The sequence below is a fragment of the Mus caroli genome, unplaced genomic scaffold (genome assembly GCF_978045245.1).
Source record: "Mus caroli unplaced genomic scaffold, Mus_caroli_1 scaffold_9, whole genome shotgun sequence".
NCBI classification, from domain to species: Eukaryota; Metazoa; Chordata; class Mammalia; order Rodentia; family Muridae; genus Mus; species Mus caroli.
The window spans coordinates 122,859,323-122,865,837 of record NW_028227264.1 but is presented as its reverse complement, the minus strand read 5'-3'; the positions used below and the strand labels follow the sequence as shown (position 1 = coordinate 122,865,837).

Here is a 6,515-nt window from a genome sequence, read left to right as displayed (position 1 = left end):
ACCTGACTTCATTCTACCCAAGCCATCCCCAGTCTCTAGACACAATCTACATGTGCACCCTCTCTCTGACTTCGCCTACTTTGCCCATATCACACTTAACACTAACCAAAGAAGTCCACGTGCCAAAATCTTATCAGAAAAATGACATCACTATGAAAGATCAAGCCAGTGTCTTCTCTCCAAAACCTATCAATCCTATAGAAATGTTTTCCAATGAGAATTACCTAGATGAACTCCCAAGAACATAGAATTTAAAAGAACAATTGTAGACTTCATCAAAGAATTCAAAGAGTTTAAAGAAGACATAAAAAAACACCTCAGTGAAGTTATGAAGAAAGAATTTAAGGATCAGGAATGTGTGATGCCCCAGAGAATAAAATCATTAAGCTGGTGGAATCGATGAAGACAATCTAGGACTTGAAAATAGAATTCAATAAAAAGAGAGACACATTGAAGAGGACTCGGGTGAAATGAAGATGGAACTGAAAACCCAAAAACTCAACAAGAAAGCTGAAGGGAAACCTTACAAGTAGAATAAATCAAGCAGAAGGTAGAATTCCGGGATTCAGTGATAAAGTAGAGAATACAGAATTTTTTAAGAGAAATATTAAAAAAGACTTTGAACACAGGAAAGAAACATAAAGAAAATGTGGGACACTATGAGAATAAGAAACCTTGGAATTATAGGTATAGTTGAGAAAGGAGAATCCCAAATTAATTGCAAAAGCCAGATCTTCAACAGGATCACAGAAGAAAACTTCCTAGTACAGACTCAGACCAATACAAGAATCACACAGAACACCAGATAGACAAGACTAGAAGAGGAGCTCTCCACTTTTGTCTTCATCACATCCCTCCGCTCAGAGCACAGGGAACTATGCAGAAGAGGAGACAGATTGTAAGTGCCAGAAAAGATAGAGATCACCAAGGAGCCAGTGTCTTCCAGACACAACAGGAATGACACACGTATGCACTCAAAGAGACTGTGGCAGCATGCACAGGGCCTGCACAGGTCCACACCTGATTAAATCCAAACACTGACAGAGAAGAATAAAGTGCTACCGTGCCTAACCAAGAAGCTAGCTCAAGTTTATAAGCCACATGCAGAGGAAAGAAATGGTTTCTCCAATGGAGTCTCACTGTGTATATACAGCAGACTTAAGAGTAGGCCCATGCCCTTAGTAGACACACACACACACACACACACACACACACAAGCTCAGTGATATTGGGGGGATTTTTTTTTTGTCTCATATTGCTTTATTTTAATTTTTTACCTTATTGGTCTTCTATAGTTTCTGATTTTGTGAGGTGTGTGTTGCTTTTTGTTTGTTTTTGTTTTTCTGAATTTTTTTTGTTTTATTTACCTTTTTGTTTTCTGACAGAGAGAGAGAGAGAGAGAAAGAGAGAGAGAGAGAGAGAGAGAGAGAGAGAGAGAGAGAGAGAGAGAGAGAACATGGAACTGGTTGGGTGCTATGGTGGTTTGAGTAGGAATGGCCCCCATAGGCTCATAGATCTGAATACCTGGTCACCAGAGAGTAGCACTACTAGGAGGTGTGGCTTTTTTGGAGTAGATGTGGCCTTGTTGGAGAAAGTCACTCGGGATACTGTTGACCTGAGTTCGATCCTAGGAACCCACATAGTGGAAAGGTAACAGCTACGAGCTATCCTCTGACCTCTACACCTGCACCATTGTGTCTTTGCCCCCTCCTATAACAATAAATACCACTGTAAAAAGAAAAAAAAATCCTTTAAAAAGATATACACACAGCAAAGAAAATAGTATTGAAATTTACAAGGAAAAAAAAAAAAAACACAGATCACATAGAAAAGAACACTCACTAGAATAATAGGTGATTTCTCAATGGAAACAGGCAGAACTGTGAGGAATGGCTTCCAAGACTATGGCTAGACTAATACACCCAGAAAAACTATTGTCTTAGTCAGGGTTTCTATTCCTGCACAAACATCATGACCAAGAAGCAGTTGAGAAGGAAATGATTTATTCAGCTTAGACCTCCACACTGCTGTTCATCACCAAAGGAAGTCAGGACTGGAATTCAATTTCAGGTAAGGAAACATGAGCTGATGCAGAGGTCATGGAGGGATGTTACTTACTGGCTTGTTTCCCCTGGCTTGCTCAGCCTGATTTCTTATAGAACCCAAGACTACCAGCCCAGGGATGGTCTCACCCACTAGGGGCCCTTCCCCGTTGATCACTAATTGAGACAATGCCCCACAGCTGGATCTCATGGAGGCATTTCCCCAACTGAAGCTCCTTTCTCTGTGATAACTCCAGCGTGTGTCAAGTTGACACACAAAACCAGCCAGTACAACTATCCACCATAATTGAAGATGAAAGAAAAAATTTCCATGATACAAGCAGTCTGAAACAATTTATATCCAACCACCAAGACAAAAGAATATGTACGAAGCAGTATTTCAGGTTGAAGAAAGGAATGAGCATAGCAAAAAGATTTGGAAAGAAAATAACATGATTACTAAAACACAGAATAACAATAAGAACACAAACAAATCAACATCATAATGACCACAAATATCACATACATTTCAATAATTTATCAGTGGCTTCAATTATCCAATTATCCAAATAAATGACACAGGCTCACTGAACGGATGTATCTGTTGCCACAAGAATGAAGTCATATCTTTAAACGGATGTCCTGCCTTAGCACAGAAAGATGGACAATTAATCAAATAGGACCAGGAACAAATGAGCATCTCTACCCAAAGATCAGACAAAACAGACTTCAAGCTACAAGTAATGAGAACACATAAAAAGGGATACTTCAGTGTAACCAAAGGACATTTAGCCAAGAAGATATTACTATCCTAAACGTATATGCACCAAACTTTGAGACACCCAACTTCATTTAAAAAAAATCACTACTGAAATTAAGATACAGATTAAGAGCAATCCATTAATAGTAGTTGATTTCAATATTCCACTTTCTCCAATAGACAGGTCATCTGGACAGAAGATACGCAGATGCACCAGAATTCATTGGCACCATATATCAAATGAACGTGACAGATATCTACAGAACATTCCACCAAACACCAAAGAATGTGCATTCTGCTCAGCAGCATGTGGAAGCTTCTCTAAAATAGAGCAATCCTGGGACACAAAACAAACCTTTACAAACCAGAAAAGATAGAAATAACTCTTTGTATCCTATCTAGCTACAGTGCATTAAAGCTTAATACTGTCAGCAAACAAATATACACTAACTCACGAAACTTGAACAACTCATGACTGAATGGTGAAGGGATCAAAGATGAAATCAAGGAAGAAATAAAAAGAAGAAATGCAGGGCTCCAAGGGCCAACATTAAAACACTGCTCAGAGAATAAATCAGTGATACAACGGCGTAACTAAAACCTTCTGGGAAAACAAGGACAAACGGATCCAGACTCATCTGGTAGCAAGAATAACAGTAACCAAAGCAGAAGTAATTGAAGTAGAAGCAAAGAAGACAAAGTTGTAAGCATCGGCCAATCTAAGAGCTGGATCTGAGAAGGTAAACAAGACTGACAGACCCTGAGTCCAGCTAACAGAAGCAAGAGGGGGAAGCAGGGAGGAGGGAGAGGAGAAGGATGAGAAGAGAGAAGGAAGGAAGAGAGGGATGGAGGGACAGAGGGACGGAGGGAAGGAGGGAATGAACAGGCAACCATTACAACAAATGCCAAAGAAATTCAGAATATTATAGGTGAATATTTTTTAAAACTGTACTTTATTTAAGCAAGAAAACCTAAAAGAAATGAATTAATTTCCAAATTCAGCCATACCACCTAAATGAAGGCAAAAAGTTGACAACCTAATTAGACCTATAACAAGAAGAGAAGTTTAAGTAGAAATAGCAACACAGATTTTGTTCCTTGATCCATTGAGTGAGCCCATGTCATTTGGTTGGATGATTGAAACCACTGATATTTAAAGATATTATTGAAATGTATATGTTTTTTAAAGGGTCAGAACCCAGAGAATGGGTAGCACAGAGATCCATGATAGAACCAAATACAAATGGGAAAAAAAGGCAATGAAATAACTTTTAATGGTATTCTGCTAAACTTGTAGATTGATGTATAGCTCAACTGCCATCAGAGAGGCCATTTCCATTAAATGATGGAAACAGATGCAGAGAACCACAGCCAAACATTAGGTGGAGCTTCAGAAATCCTGCTGAGTAGGAGGGGGAAGGATTGTAGGAGGCAGAGGGGTCAAGAATAGCACAAGAAAACCCACAGAATCAATTAATCTCAGGCCATAAAAGTGGGGCAGTGGACCATGCCACCAGACAGAAAACCTGGTAAGGTTCATCAGATTCAGGAACCCTAGCAATTCTCATAATTGAGAATGGTAGGCATTTAAATCTACTTCCAACCAGGTTCCTGTCCTGGAGCATGTGACCATGACACCCCATTGAGAGGACTGTGACAATCAGTCAGGTAGGGACAACACCTGAGGTCTTTCCTCATGCAGATGAGGCATCCCTAACATCTCAGACCAAGCCAATAGAAAGAAACCAGCTGACTTTAGATACCAATGCACCCCCCAAATGTTTATAAGGTCCTGTCCACAAGGAATAAAGTGTACGAGGTATTTCGCCAATGATCATCTGAGAGCACCTGTCTCACTGAACTGTAACACGCCAGGGAAGAGATTTCTCTCCCAAAGCTTTCATCGCTGGACCTCAAAACAGCCCAAGACCCAGCCAGCCAGGTGCACAGCAGTCATTTCCTGCTTGGTGGCCCATAACTTGGTCCCTAACTGCCCACTGTACCTCACCACCTGCCACCAGCTCCAAGACAGCAGTGGTCACGGAGGAGGCCCTGTGGCCTGCCTTATTCTGGCTTTCCCTTGGAGAGCTGCAATTCTTTGTTCCTTTTGACTGGGCCAGAGCCCTACAGACAGCATCCTGTATGCAGATAAGCACACAAGGTCTCACAGAGACTGAATCGCCAAGTAGGGAGCTACATGGAACTAACTAGGTCCTCCATACATATGTTACATCTTAGTCTCCTAACATTGAGAGCAGGAGCTGTCTCTGATTCTGTTGCCTGCCTTTGGAACCCTCTCCCCTACTGGGTTGCCTCACCCAGCCTTAATAGAAGAGGAGGTGCCTAGTCTTGGTGCAACTTGACATGCCAAAGCTAATTGATATCCATGGAAGAAGGCCTGCCCATTTCTGAAGAGAAATAAAGGAGTGGGTGAAGAGAAGATGTGGTGGGGAGGGACATGGGGGAGAGGAGGAGGGAATATAAAATTAAATTCATAAATAAATAGCTCCCAGATAGAGGAAAAAAGTCCCTGGCCAGATGGATCCATAGCAGAATTCTACCCGAAATATAAAGAAGATCTACAACCAATTCTTCTAAAACTGTTCAAAAAATAGAAACAGAAAGAGCACTCCAAATGCAGTCTGCAAAGCCAGTGACTACAGGATGAACATAGACACAAAAATGCTCAGTAAAATACTTGAAAAGAAAATAGCTTCCGGTCCTCTAGTGCTAAGCACCGTGCCTGGTGTTCGACTCCAGCTGAGGCTGCGGAAGGCAACAGTGATCATGGCGATATTTGAGCAGATGAGAGCGAACGTGGGCAAGTTGCTCAAGGGTATCGACAGGTACAATCCTGAGAACTTGGCTACCCTGGAGCGGTATGTGGAGACACAGGCCAAAGAGAATGCCTATGATCTGGAGGCCAACCTGGCCGTCCTGAAACTGTACCAGTTCAACCCAGCCTTCTTCCAGACCACAGTCACTGCCCAGATTCTGCTGAAAGCCCTCACCAACCTGCCCCACACCGACTTCACCCTGTGTAAGTGTATGATCGACCAGGCACATCAAGAAGAGCGGCCCATCCGACAGATCTTGTACCTCGGGGACCTGCTGGAGACCTGCCACTTTCAAGCCTTCTGGCAAGCCCTGGATGAGAACATGGACCTTCTGGAAGGCATAACTGGCTTTGAAGACTCTGTCCGAAAATTTATCTGCCATGTGGTGGGCATCACGTACCAGCACATCGACCGCTGGCTGCTGGCCGAAATGCTCGGAGACCTGACTGACAACCAGCTGAAGGTGTGGATGAGCAAGTACGGCTGGAGCGCTGACGAGTCAGGGCAGGTCTTCATCTGCAGCCAGGAAGAGAGCATTAAGCCCAAGAACATCGTGGAGAAGATTGACTTTGACAGTGTATCCAGCATCATGGCCTCCTCCCAGTGACCCAGTGTGCGTTAATAAAGATCTGTTCACTCCGGAAAAAAAAAAAAAGAAAAGAAAAGAAAAGAAAAGAAAAGAAAAGAAAAGAAAAGAAAATAGACAAGCTTCAAAAAAATTATTCACCATGGGCCAAGTTGGCCTTATCCCTAAAATGCAAGGATGGTTCAATATACACAGTTACTAAGTATATAAATGATCTTAAAGACAAAAAAAAAAAAAAAACCACAGGATCATCTCAGTAGAAGCCAAGAAAGCCTTTGACAAAATCCAAC

At 41.9% G+C, this 6,515-nt stretch overlaps 1 pseudogene; it reads left to right on the top strand.

The window, feature by feature from the left end:
* The first annotated feature begins 5,521 nt into the window (after positions 1-5,521).
* LOC110303778 (eukaryotic translation initiation factor 3 subunit K pseudogene) lies at positions 5,522-6,286 on the top strand (annotated as a pseudogene).
* The last annotated feature ends 229 nt before the right edge of the window (positions 6,287-6,515 follow it).